The sequence below is a fragment of the Chrysemys picta genome, unplaced genomic scaffold, assembly GCF_011386835.1.
Source record: "Chrysemys picta bellii isolate R12L10 unplaced genomic scaffold, ASM1138683v2 scaf9, whole genome shotgun sequence".
Classification (NCBI taxonomy): Eukaryota; Metazoa; Chordata; order Testudines; family Emydidae; genus Chrysemys; species Chrysemys picta.
The window spans coordinates 260,649-274,858 of record NW_027052716.1 but is presented as its reverse complement, the minus strand read 5'-3'; the positions used below and the strand labels follow the sequence as shown (position 1 = coordinate 274,858).

The window sequence follows — 14,210 nt, the reverse complement described above, 5'->3', positions numbered from 1 at the left end:
CCCATTAGGCAACCTAGTCGGTCGCCTAGGGCGCTAACATTTGGGGGGCGGCGACTGCGGCAGCTGGATCTTCGGCCGTGTGATGTTTTTTATATAATCTGGGACCATATAGAACATGGTTGCAACCAAGGTCCGGTAGTGACACCAAATCTTCTATAAAGGGGGTCAAATGAGGTGTCTAAGACAAGGTTATGGTTTACTAGTTATGATTATGTTGTCTATATGTGTGTATCAATTTTGTAGTTGAAGTTATGAATATTGGCTCTGTACTGTCTGTATTTCAAACTTATGCTATGCTTCTGGGAAACATCCCAGACAAGTTGGTGTTAGCTCTGCCTGGCCTGCTTGATGGCCCATTAAGGACCATCAGCTATACAACTGACCCATGGAGAGAAGGCAGATACGACTTGTAACTCAGTAAAGTATGCAGGAACGTGCCCATGTGACTCCAGACTCCATTTTGCTGTAATTTTCCACAGTAAGAACAAAGAGGTGTTCTTACACCTGGAAAAGACTATAAAAGGGCCGATGCCTCATCTCCATTTTGTCTTCAATCCTGCTTCTTACCTCTGGAGGGACTTTGCTACAAACTGAAGCTCTGAACAAAGGACTGATGACCCATCCCAGCTGGGGATGTTCCAGAGACTTGATTTGAACCTGCAGTTTATTCTATCGCTGCTGCAAGCCTGAACCAAGAACTTTGCCATTACTGTATGTAATTGATTCCATTTAACCAATTCTAACTCTCATCTCTATCTTTTTCCTTTTATGAATAAACCTTTAGATTCTAAAGGATTGGCAACAGCTTGATTTGTGGGTAAGATCTAATTTGTATATTGACCTGGGTCTGGGGCTTGGTCCTTCGGGATCGAGAGAACCTTTTTTTCCCTTTTACTGGGGTATTGGTTTTCATAACCATTTGTCCCCATATCGAGTGGCACTGGTGGTGATACTGGGAAACTGGAGTGTCTAAGGGAATTGCTTGTGTGACTTGTGGTTAGCCAGTGGGGTGAGACCCAAGACTTCACTGTTTGGCTGGTTTGGTTTGCCTTAGAGGTGGAAAACCCCCAGCCTTGGGCTGTAACTGCCCTGTTTGAGCAATTTGTCCTGAATTGGCACTCTCAGTTGGGTCCCACCAGAACCAGCATCGTTACAGGCCGCCCCGGTCGTCGGCAGTATTTCGGGGGCGAGACTTTCCGCCGCCTCTGTCGGGGGTGGCATTTAGGGGGCGGGACCTTCCGCCGCCTAGGGCGGCAAAAAAGCTGGCGGCTCTCCTGGGTGAGGAGCAGGAGATGAGCGCACGGGGCAGCTGAAAAGGGATGAGCCGGAGTGAAGCTTGAAACACAAATGCAGGGGCCAAGAATCCCAATTCATCCATCCCGGACAGAGGGAGTCAAATACTCGCTGATGGACAATTGGTTCAGATTCTGGGACTGGTTCCTTGTGCAGCAAGTGAAGTTAACTGCACCTCAGAGCCGTGACAGAGCACTGTATAACCAGGGTCTAGTGACTCTCTCACCCTGGGCTCTCCCCAGTATAGACTCTTGTTCACACTAGTCAAATGATGTTCAAATGCTGAGAAGGAGCAGGGAAGAGGCACAGAAACGACTTGTGGCCTGGCCAGCACACCTTCGAGCAGGCAACCCGAGGGGCTGCAGCTAGTCAGCTTGACTAAGCAGTTCCGAGCTCTGTCATTAAGGTCTATAGTCACCCAGCAGGAGGAGGTAGCTGCATTTCAGGTTTTTGCTCTAGCAGACAAAGGTGTAAGGAGAGCTGGCAAAGCTGATGTTAGAAACATTGACATTGGAAATCCATATAAGTGTAGAAGAGTGACGGAACCAATCGTGCGGGGACGTGGGAATTCACTCTCACCTGGCCTCTGGGGATGGAGGCAGCACGTGGCTGGCACTTCTCGCTCCTGCCGTACGAGGGGCAGGTGCTGCTACCGACTGCTCCCCCTAACCCCCGCCCTGCTGCGCTCTGGGGATGCTGCCCTGCTGTGGAGCTCTCAGGTGTCTTGAACTGGAATTTGTTTGGAGAGAAACTGCTAAGGAGCCTTATCAGCCCCGAGCAGAGAGTACCTGGGAGCCTGCCTGGGTCGGGCGGGTCTGGTACAGCCTCCCCCCAGATAAGGCTCTTCCCTGGACCTGCCACCCATTGGAATCTGGAACGATTCCCTCCGAGGTAACACCCGGGGCAGCCAGGGCAGGGCAGGGCACGGCCTGCTCCCCGGGAGCGTTAGGGCTTTCAGGAGTCAGAGGTGCCAGCAGAGCAGGTTGTACGTTAAAGCAGCGAAGGCAGTTGGGGGGCAGAGGAATTGGGTGCTTTGCCATTGCACTTGATCAGCTCAATTTGAAAATTCTTTCAAAGGAAATCCAGATGTATACATCTGACTGGGGTACATGTACACACGCACACTCACGTGCACACACTCGTGCACATACACGTACACACATACATACACACATGTACACATACACATATATAGACGTACACATACACGCACACACGCTGTCCCTGGAGCGCCCCAGGATTCGACTGACGGGGTGGCTGGCTATTATGGAGGCACAAAGGGGTTGGGAGAAAATAATCAAGAAGAACTTTTGCTGAAAATGCAAACCTAAGCTGGAAATCTGTGCAGGGCTGGGCTCAGCGAAAATGATCTTTTGAGCTGCTCTTATTAACCGTGGTCCTGTACTTCCTGGTTTGCGTCGGACCCAGGCAGGAGACTGGGCTGCTCTCAGCTGTAGAAGCCATTGGAATGACCCAGGTCGGAATGAGCCAGGCCCTCAGAGCCTTCTGCCACCAATCGCCCCAGCAGTCACTGATCCACACCAAACCACGTCCTTCCAGTCAGGCAGTTTCATATGCACACGTCAAACCCTTGGTTTGCCACTCAGACACCACGGTGATGGGCACAGTAAGGACCGAGAGATGCTAAACAGGCAGGCAGACAGACAAGGAAATAGTGGCCCTGCCTACAGGTGTGTGTGTGGTGCAAACGGATGAACACCAGTTGCTGGCTGAAGGCACAACCTTAATTCCCGCATCTCCTGTCTGTCAGCTATCGTTCGCTTGGCAGCCTGAGCTCCGATTTCTAACGCAGCGTTTTGCTCTGGCCTATTGTGGTTCTCATGTCCGGGGGCGCCTTGGCCCCTGGTATCAGGAGCGGTGCTAAGGAGGCTGCTTTTCAAAGGTCCTTAAGTAGGGTTGTCAACTTTCTACTTGCACAAAACCAAACGCCCTTGACCCAACCCCTTTCATGCCCTTCCCCAAGGCCCCACCCCCACTCACTCCAGCCCAGCCCACCTCCCTCAGTCGCTTGCTCTCACACCCTCACTCACTTTCACTGGGCTGGGGCTGGGGGTTGGAGTGCAGGGAGGGGTGAGGGCTCCGGTGGGGATGCGGGCTCTGGGATTGGGCTGGAGATTAGGGGTTTGGGGTGCCAGAGGGGGATCCGGGCTGGGGCAGAGGGTTGGGGTGCGGACTCTGGGGGGAGCTTGGGTGCGGGAGGGGGCTCAGGGCTGGGGTAGGGGATTGGGGTGCGGGTGGGGGTGTGGGGTCTGGGAGGGATTAAGGTACAGGAGGGGGTTCTGACCTGGGGTAGGGGGTTGGGGTGCCAGGTGTGAGGTTTGGGAGGGAATTTGGGTGTGGGAGGGGGTTCCGACCTGGGGCAGGGTTTCTGGGTGCGAGCTCCGGCCAGGCGGCGCTTACCTCAGCCAGCTCCTGGTCAATGGCACACCGGTGCTAATGCAGGCTCCTGACCCCTGCTCTCCCTCCGCTGGCAGGCTCTGAGCAAGGCCTGCCCAGAGAACATGGATGACGAGCTCTCGATCCTGCTGACAGCACCCCCCAGCACAGACAAACTCCAGCACATCTTGGAGGTGAGCAGAATGGGGAGGGGCCGCAGGGGTTTTACCTTAGCCCTGGGGACTCCTAGAAAGAAGAGACTGGAAAATCCATGTTTCTATTGGATCCTTCCGAGTATGCATTCGTGATATAAACTCACTGGGTGACCTTGGGGTAACTCACTTCCCCCTTACGGCATCAGTCTTCTCCACTATCAAATCTACACTGGGGAAGAAGGACAGAAGCCCCGACAATCACCTTCACCTCTGGGTGTCTGGTCCTGGGAGCCGAAACCAACTGGACTATCTGCCCCATCTCCTAAAATGCCCTGTCTTTCCCTCCTAGGGCCTGGTCCTTAGTGCTCAGCCTGGCCCCTTCCCAGCTTGTCCCTGACCTTTAAAGGACTCTCCAAGCCCCTCCCATGCCTGCTTCCTTTGGGGTCTCTCTCCTGGCGGAGCACAGGCTGCCCTTCTATCTCTCAGCAGGCCGGGGTCCTAGTCACAGGCTGCGTCTTGTCACGTGACCCCCACACTTATTCCCTTCACCCTAGGGAGCTGCATCACCTGGGCCAGGTGCAGTTGAGCTCCAACCCCTTTCCTGGCCATCTCACCCAGGGACAGGTTGAAACTGGTAACCTGTGGGTAACAGTAACTGGTTGCTCGCAAAGGTGCTGAAGACACAATGGAAGAGGAAATCCTTTGGCCTGGATTGAAATTATTCCGACTGAAAGTGAATGAGAGAAAATAGGTCCAGAGTTCTCTTCCTAGCAGCAGAAAATGTAGCGATTGATAGAGGTTCAGGTCAGAAAGGACCATTATGTGCATCTAGTCACCCCTCCTGTATAACTCAGGGCCTAGAATGTGACCAAGTGGTTCCTTCAGCCAACCATAGCATGGGACTGAGCCAGAGCATGTCTTTTGGAACGACATCCACATGCAGGAGAGCCAGCTGGCTACCAGAAAATCTCTCTTCTGCAGTGACGTGGGGTTAAGGGACACGGGGGAAAAGACATGGAGGCTGTGACTAAATTTAGAGCAGCAAGGCCAGGAAAACCAGGGTTAGGTCCCAGGCCTGGCTATCAGATCTGCTGTTTTCTATTCCTGGCTTTGGGACCATGAGCGAGTCTCTGCACCGCTGGGTGCCTCGGTTTCCCCAGCTATCAAATGGAGCTAATCAAGGTTTTGTTTCTTCTCCCCATTTTACAGGGTGGGAAAGCGAGACACAGTTGGGACCTGTCTACACTACAGGTCTGTCGTGCGTTTGTAATCTGATGACCCCCACATGTTGTTCAGAGCCTATGGACAGCACAGCTCCTAAAGGTACGTTTGTTCTGTGTTTATCCCCTATGTACCAGCAGGGCTGGACAGCATTTCTCACTGTGATGTGGGGAGCAGGTCCTGGGTACTAAGGGTCTGAAGAAGCTCTCAAGGACTAATTTTTTAAAATAATTGTTATCAATGACTTGGGAGAAAACCATAAAATCACTGCGGATAAGATTGGGGGGTGACAAAATACAGGCAGAGTGGTAATTCCTGATGGGGAGAGGGCAGTGATACAGAGCGATCTGGCTCATTCGGCCAGCTGGACCCATTCAAAGAAAACAAGTTTGAGCAGAGCCCAATGCAAGGTCCTATACGTAGCCACAAGGCACCCCGGCCACACCTCCAGAATGGGGACGTGGATCCAGGAAAGCCGTGAGTCTGAAAAGGATTTAGGGGCCAGAGTGGAGAAGCCACTCAACATGAGCTCCCAGTGTGATGCTGTGGTGAACAGGGCTAAAGCCATCATTAGACGTAGGAGCAGAGCCGTGAGTAGGATAGGGAGGTGACACAGCAGCAGTGAGACTGCTATTGGAATACTGCCTCCAGTCTTGGTGTCCTCCTTTGAAAAAGATGGTCCTAGAAATTGGAGCTGGGGCAGCAAAGAGCCACCAAATGTTCTGAGGGCTGGAGAAAAATGCCTTCTAGTGAGCTATTGAAAGAGCTCAACCTGTTTAGCTTATCAAAAGAAGATTGAAAGGGGACTTCACTGAAGTGTTGAAATGCCTTAATGGAGAGAAAATATTGGGTATTAAAGGGCTCTTTAATCGAGCAGAGAAAGGCAGAACAAGACCCAATGGCTGGAAGGTGAAAAGAGACAAATTCCTATGACAAATAAGTCACAAATATTCAACACCAAGGATGATTGAACACAGGAAGAAGCTACCAAGGAAAGTGGTGGATTCTCCATCTCTTGATGTCATTAATAAAGACTAGATGCCTTTCCGGAATGTGTTTGCCCCAAAAGTAGCTATTGTGGTAGACAGGAGGCCTGTGATATGCAGGGGGTTAGATTAGATGCTCTAACTGTCTCTTCTGGCCATAAAGTCTACTCATTTCTGAGAAACCGAGTGTAGCATTGGGAGCAACTCGTGATGTTTTACTGTCTAGCCGGCTTAGTTCCTAGAATGAACACTGAGTGTGGTACAGACTAACACGGCTGTTACTCTGAAAAAAGATCCACAGGGAGTAGCTCAAACCTCCAAAGTGTCTGCCCTGTGGCAGGACATTAGCACTGCAGGGGAGGGGTGGGTGTGGCAGTGACATCACAAAGGCCTTTTGCAGGACCTCCGCCTATTGGCCAAAGGTGCAGGGGAGGTGGTGACCTCACAGAGGGATGCTGACATCAGCCAGGCAGGACAGGGGCGCAGGGCCAGGGAAACCTCAGAGACCCCTGTAGCTTTGCTTCAGCAAGTCTCCTTCTCGAGATCTCTCTTTGAGGTCTGAGAGAGTATTTGGGTTCATGTATGTGAGCACCAGGAGGAACCTCTTTTGAGTTTTCTCCTTTCTTTTTCCTGATTTCACTAGAAAACTGACGTCCCTGTTGAGAAGGTAAGAGCCTCCGAGAGGTTTGGAACCTGTTCAGTCTGCTGCATCTGGCGCCAGCTGAATTTTAGGCATGGAAAACACTAGCTTAAGGTGGCCAAATTTTATTCCCCACCTGGGATTTTGTCCCTTAGACTCTCTGGGGACATTAAGGTTTGTCCTTTTTCTTTTACCTTTTCCTCCATCCCTCCCTCCTTTCTCTTCATCTCTTACTTCTTTTGTCCTTTCCCTCTTCCCCTCCCACCACCAGGAGGGGGGTGTGTGTGTCGTGGGGGGTGCTCTACAACTCCCATTGTGGGAGGTCCACCGAAAAATGTGGGGCTGAAATAGTGCTCAGACAGTGATCCCCAGCGGTGACCTGGGCCATCCTTTGACTCTCTGGTGAGAACCCTCATCCTCCCGCCCCTCGGTCTCTACCCTGATTGGCTGAGCAGGGGGTTATTGACAGGGAGGAGACTCAGGTCCCTGTTGTTTTCTTTTAAGACCAAGTAAATAGTCATAACCAGTCATATGTTCGACAAATTTTGCTGCTTCTCTGCAGTTCATTATTTTCTCTACCATTCCAGTTCTCCTAAAATACTTGCTGAATAATTACTATGAACTCTTGCTGGTCTGGAACTCACTTGAGAGCGCTTTATTCAGGTCATTCAATGTCTGAAATTCAAGATCCGATGGTTAGTTTGAAAATCAGGGCTCTTGGGTCCTATTCCTAACTCTGCCACGGACTGGCTGTGTGACCTAAGACAAGTCAATTCTCCTTTCTCAGCCTTAGCTTCTCCCTCTTTCAAGTAGGGATAACAATCCGCCTCTACCTACCTCCTGGCGGGTGGAGGATGGGGATCTATTGGAGAGTGTCACTAGGAGCAGTGCATAAGGTCCTATCATGTTTACTCAGATCAGATTATGACATAATAGAATGGCTGAAATAGTCTATTTTATTTGTATTTTATTATGTTGCAATTGTTAAGAGCAGCAACTACTTAGCTCAGACTGAAACATCTCATCTAATTTTTGAGATCTAAGTGTCTCTTCTTTGTGTAGCTCAAACCTCCAAAGTGTCTGCCCTGTGGCAGGACATTAGCACTGCAGGGGAGGAGTGGGTGTGGCAGTGACATCACAAAGGCCTTTTGCAGGACCTCCGCCTATTGGTCAAAGGTGCTGGGGAGGTGGTGACCTCACAGAGAGATGCTGACATCAGCCAGGCAGGACAGGGGCGCAGGGCCAGGGAAACCTCAGAGACCCCTGTAGCTTTGCTTCAGCAAGTCTCCTTCTCGAGGTCTCTCTTTGAGGACTGAGAGAGTATTTAGGTTCACGTACATGAGCGCCAGGAGGAACCTCTTTTGAGTTTTCTCTTTTCTTTTTCCTGATTTTACTAGAAAACAGACGTCCCTGTTTAGAAGGTAAGAGCCTCCGAGAGGTTTGGAACCTGTTCAGTCTGATGCATCTGGCACCAGCTGAATTCTAGGCCTGGAAAACACTAGCTTAAGGTGGTCGAATTTTATTCCCCACCTGGGATTTTGTCCCTTAGAATCACTGGGGACATTAGGGTTTGTCCTTTTTGTTTTACCTTTTCCTCCATCCCTCCCTCCTTTCTCTTCATCTCTTACGTCTTCTGTCCTTTCCTCTGTTCCCCTCCCACCACCAGGAGGACTCTGTGTGTGTGTCGTGGGGGGTGCTCTGCAGTGGGAACAGGGACAATTCTCCAACTTTGGGCAGTCGAGAGCCTGGGTGAGATAAGGGGCGTTAAAACCCTTTGTGAAGGAGAAAGGGGAGTTTCACGGTGTTGAGCACCAAGGAATTCTAAACTTTGCTAAAACATCTAGTCTGCAGAAACCAGAAATGGTCGGGGCGAAGAGACGGGAGAAATTCGGAGAGTGGTCACTATTGGGCAGGAATCGGAGGAGCGGGAGGCAGGTGGGGGGGATCCTGCTGGCTGTGTGGGGCCCTGGCTGTGTAATCTCCTCACTGGGAAGTGTCAGTGAGGCCCGAATCTCACACGCTCCTTTGTCTCCTTTGGGTCTCACAGGAGCTCATTGAGGAGCTGCCTGATAACTCTCCACCCGGCGCCGTCCTCGCTAACTCCCTGATTGCTGTGGGCAACCTCAGGTACCGAGACCCTCCGACCCGGTTCCCCTAACCCCAGTGCTGCTCAGGCCCAGGGCTGGGAGTCACTGCCCCTCCCACTCCCAGGTCACCGCCCAAGGGTGGCTCCTCTGGCAGAGGTGCGGGGAAAGGTCACTCTCTCCTGGCTGGGCTGTTCTTTTCACTCCAGTAACATTGCAACGGCTTTGGGGAGAGGCTCACTCCCAGGATCAGATACAGGAGGGGCAGCAGGGTCCAGGGAACAGGTGCTATTCCTGCCCTGCCACTGTCTTTCTGAGAAACCTTGGCCTTGTCATTCCCTGGCTCGGTGCCTCTGTTTCCATTCTTGCCAGCCTGTGCCTATTTTGCTGCAGTTTCACCTGCGTGTTGGTGCCAGTCCCATCCCCGCACTGCACAGTCTAATATCGGCTCCTCTCTCTTGCCAGCACCATGACGCCTGCCCTGGAGCCAGAGCTGGAGACCCACCTCCTCCGAGCTGCCCTGCACGCCGTCTTCACCCTGGGCATGGAGAAGGACACCACCCAAGTGCAGGTAGATCATGCTAAAGTCATGGATTGAAGAGCCAGCTGTCATCCTGCCATGAATCCTTGCTAATTGCCTGCAGTGGGATGTGAATGAGAGAGGCCAGGATATGTGTTTGGGGTCTCACCAGTGCTTCCCAGAGACCCCACTTCCCATCCTGTGGCAGATGTAGCCCCAGTTTCCCTAACTCTGACCCATGGCTCTCCCTTGCTTTCAGGATCTGCCTAGGGTCTTGCCAGACCTCCTGGATGCCATGCTGGGGAACCTGCTGGCAGAGTCCCCAGACACCGACAGGCTCCAGTACATCTTGGAGGTGAGCCCGATGAGAGGGGTGGGGGCAATTTTACCTTCACTCTTAGATCCATTTTCCAGTCAGTCCTCCTAGCCGGGCCCCCAGTGGGCGTCCTTGGTCAGGGCAGTCAGTGCAATGCCTCCTTTCCCCACAGCACATTAACTACTGGATCGTGTCCAGGGTGCCGCGAGAGAGAGCCAGGGCCGTTAAGAGCAGCACGGCCCTGCTCAGATCCACCATCACCCTCCCTGAGTTTGACGTAAGTGACCTCTGACCCCAGCTTCCTGACTCCAGGGGTAGGTGGGCTGGCTCCGACGGGCTGTAGGATCTGCTGCTGCAGGGGCTGTGGGTTAGGAGTGTTCCTCTTGGGGAGGCAGAGTCAGAGCAGAGAGTGAGCCTGGCTTGAGTCAAGTTCTTCTTGTCCTAGTTAAGTGGTGACTCTGGGCTTTTAAGGGGACTGTGCTCCAGGTTCATGGCTCCCTGTCATCCTGGAGCAGCTGGGGAAGCAAGTTCTCATGGAGGGCCCTGCCCACAGCCCTGTGCTCCAGGCTTCCTTGGGGGCAGAGGAAATTAAGGGTCTGGCTCTAGCATCTCCTGCAGAGGGGCTGAGGGGAAGGAGAGTCCTGGCCCGGGGGGGGACTGGGAGCTGACATGAAAATGCTGATGGAGTCCCCTCTCCCTCTCCCGTCCATTAGAACTCAGCGGAATTCCCCAGGATGGGTCACCACATGGCACAGCTGGCTCTTTCCGTCAGTGACCCAGCCAAGGACATCAGCTGGCAGGCCAGGGAGGGGGTTTACCGGCTCTACCAGCTGCTGCTGCACCAGAGGGGTAAGGAACCCAGCTGGGAAATGGCACCCGCTAGAAGACTGAGACTGGGACCCCAGCCAATTTCTCTCAGACTGACGCCGGCTGGAGGATGAGTCTCTCTATCTCTTTCTGTGTTCCACACCATGCCCTGCAATTCTGTTGGGCCGGGCACGCAGCGAGGACTCTGCCCACTGTGCAGCCACCAATGGGATTGGAAGGACACAAGCCCTGCAACCAGAAGGACAAATGTGTGTGTGTGTGTGTGTCTCTCTCCCTGTCACCTACTCCCTCCTGGGGGAAACCCAGCAGCTGATGGGGGACAAGGTGAGCAGCTGCATTAGACTCAGGAGATTGGGGCGGGGCCCAGGCCTCATTCCCATCCTGTGGCCATTCGCTGGCCTGGCACAAGGAGCCTGGTGTCGAATGAAAGGGAGAGCAGGTGCTCCTGGGAAGGGAGATGAATTCACCTCCATGAGCAGGAGCGAGCCAGCTTGTCCGCGGAGCAGCTCCACCCAGCTCTTTAGCCAGGCTAATTAATGACAAGCTTTGCCTCATCCCAGACTTACGTTCTTAGGACAGGGTGCTATCGCTCTTGGGAAGGGCAGGAGAGTCCCCCAAGTGCCCCCTGCGAGACTCTCCTGTCCCACAGGGCCGCACCCAATTCCTAGTGGTCTGGTGTCTGTGTCACCCGAGCCACCACCCAGAGTTGCTCCCATCACTGGCAGCCTGGGAGGCCAAGGACTGATGGGTGATGGCGTCTGACCAGGCAGGGCTGAGGCACATGGGCAGGGGACGCTTGTCCTGCTGCTGGCAAGGCTGGACCTGTTCTGGAGAGAACAGGAGGATTCAGTCAGCAGTAGGGTTGCCATGTCTAATAAATAAAAAAAGAGGACCCTCCACGGGCCCTGGCCCCGCCCATTTCCTCACCCCTAGCCCCGCCCCAACTCCGCTCCTTCCCCGCCCTAACTCCGCTCCCTCCCACTCCCAGCCATGGGGAAAGGGCTGCCCCAGCGCTACCGGCTTCACGGTTTGCCGGGCAGCCCCCAGACCCTGCGCCCCCGGCCGGCGCTTCCCCAGCGCAGCTAGAGCCTTAAAGTCTGAGAGGGGAGGAGCGGAGCAGCTCAGCTGGAGCCCGGGAAGGGAAGTGCCTGGCCCGTTGCTCGGGGTCCGGAGGCGGGGGGGCTGCCGGAAGCCGGTAGCGCTGGCTCGGGCAGCTCGGCTCTTAAAGTCTGAGAGGGAAGGAGCGGAGCAGAGCAGCTGCGGGAGGGGAAGTGCCTGGCCGGCATTTTCCCGGACATGTTTGGCTTTTTGGCAATTCCCCCCAGACGGGGGTTTGATTGCCGAAAAGCAGGACATGTCCGGGAAAAACGTGACGTATGGTAACCCTAGTCAGCAGGGGCTGCCGATCCGTCCCATTCACCAGGGCTGCCATCCTGCGGCTTCAGCATTAGTGGCTGGGGTGACTTGGGGAAAGGTCTCAACCTCCCCACATCCCACTTCACTGCTGCCAGAATCCCTCTTGCCCCCCCGCTCCAGTCCCCTCCCTACCCAACCTGGGTGGGGCTGGAGGAGAGGGGTCTGAGAACTTGAGCTGTGGATTGGAGGTGGAACAGCTGTCAGGGGCACTGAGGGGGAAGTGGCAGGAGCTCCCTGTACAAGGAGGGGGGTTGCCACTGGAGGTCCCTAGGAAGGACAACAAGACTCCATCCTGGGGGTCAGGAGGGGGAATCCATCCCTCAGAGGTGGGCAGGGGCTGGGTGGAAATGCTGCTGGTTCCAGGGGCCGTTAATCCCCCCTGATTCCTCGGAGGCGTCTGAGTCTCAGACAGGTTCTCGTTCCCTTGCAGCAGGAGGACGTCACGGCCAATGTGATGCGCCAGCTCCGTATCATGCGGCACTTGCGCCAGGTGACCGAGGCGCTGCAGGGCCTGTGCCTCTGAGGCCACCGGCAACTCCCGCTCTCTGCTGCAGGTACTGCTCTGGCTCTCTGTAAATGGGGAGCTAGTGGAAGGGGAAATGGAGCCCCCTGGCACTCACAGAAACTCTCTCCCCTCTCTGTGGAGCAGGGTCCTTTCCTCTGCCCCCAAATTCCTTCATCTGGGACAGGAGCTCTTTCCCTCTCACCCATTCCCCTCCCCGCTTTCCTTGATCTACCCCCATCCCATTCCCCCTGCGCCCAGGCAGAGCTCTGCCTGCCCCATATGGTGCAGAAAGGCCTGTGATATGCAGGGGGTTAGATTAGATGCTCTAACTGTCTCTTCTGCCCATAAAGTCTACTCATTTCTGAGAAACTGAGTGTAGCATTGGGAGCAGCGTCACAGCCCTCTTGCTGGGCTAGCGTCCCCCATCCATGGTCGCTCCAGCACCACGGCAGTTTCTCCCTGGTAACTCCGGCCAGGTCACCACCTTTAGTCCACCCTTCTGGGGCCCAGCTTGCCTCACACTAAAAGTCCAAAGGGATCTTTCCACAGACAGAAGTTCTTCTGCCATCGCTGGGGCACTTGCTCAGCCTGTAGCCCCCTTGCTGGGCTTGGGAACCCTCTCCAGGTGCGTGTACGCCGCCTCCTCTGGGGCCGGTAGGGGAACCCAGTCCCACCCTGACATTGATAGCAGCTCAGGGCCCTGGACCCAACAGCTAGGTCTGCACCTTTCTCTTTGCTGCACTTTTCCAACCTCTCTTCTCAAGTTCCCCTCCAGGCTTTCCTTGCTGCTCTGAACTTCCTACCTCGTTCTCAATCCTGTTGCTACCCCAGCTGGGGTGTATCACCACTGAAGTCTGGCTATTTAGGGGGGCGGATATGGTGCCTCTCACTTCGGGCTCATTCTGTAATCCGCTTTCTGTGAGTGCCAGGGGGCTCCATTTCTCCTTCCACTAGCTCCCCATTTACAGAGAGCCAGAGCAGTACCCGCAGCAGGGAGTGGGAGTTGCTGGTGGCCTCAGAGGCACAGGCCCTGCAGCACCTCGGGCACCTGGCGCAAGTGCCGCATGATACGGAGCTGGCGCATCACATTGGCCGTGACGTCCTCCTGCTGCAAGGGAACGAGAACCTGTCTGAGACTCAGACACCTCTGAGGAATCAGGGGGGATTAACGGCCCCTGGAACCAGCAGCATTTCCACCCAGCCCCTGCCCACCTCTGAGGGATGGATTACCCCTCCTGACCCCCAGGATGGAGTCTTTTTGTCCTTCCTAGTGACCTCCAGTGGCAACCCCCCTCCTTGTACGGGGAGCTCCTGCCACCTCCCCCTCAGTGCCCCTGACAGCTGTTCCACCTCCAATCCACAGCTCAAGTTCTCAGACCCCTCTCCTCCAGCCCCACCCAGGTTGGGTAGGGAGGGGACTGTAGCGGGGGGGCAGGAGGGATTCTGGCAGCAGTGAAGTGGGATGTGGGGAGGTTGAGACCTTTCCCCAAGTCACCCCAGCCACTAATGCTGAAGCCGCAGGATGGCAGCCCTGGTGAATGGGACGGATCGGCAGCCCCTGCTGACTGAATCCTCCTGTTCTCTCCAGCAGGGCCGGCTTTAGGAAGGGCGGGGCCCAATTCGAACATTTTTGGCGGGGCCCCAGCAGGGATGACTAACAAAAAAAATAATGTAAAAAAAAGCCTTTCATTTCTTCCATGTATTATTTACTTTTCATAACTATATAAATAATAAAATTATATATTATGTACATTGCATCATATATGCTGTTGATCGGTTATTAATGAGCTCCATTTCACGTGTGTGGGTCCCCGCCATTCCCTGGGGGTGTGCTAGGGTGACCAGATGT

The 14,210-nt window shown here is 54.3% G+C and overlaps 1 long non-coding RNA gene across 1 annotated transcript; it reads left to right on the top strand.

Annotated features, from left to right (window-relative positions):
* The first annotated feature begins 9,535 nt into the window (after window positions 1-9,535).
* Window positions 9,536-12,404, top strand: LOC135977683 (uncharacterized). The gene is made up of 3 exons (XR_010595109.1): window positions 9,536-9,651; window positions 9,785-9,889; window positions 10,326-12,404. It is a non-coding gene; the product is annotated as an uncharacterized LOC135977683 (long non-coding RNA).
* Window positions 12,405-14,210: the final 1,806 nt, after the last annotated feature.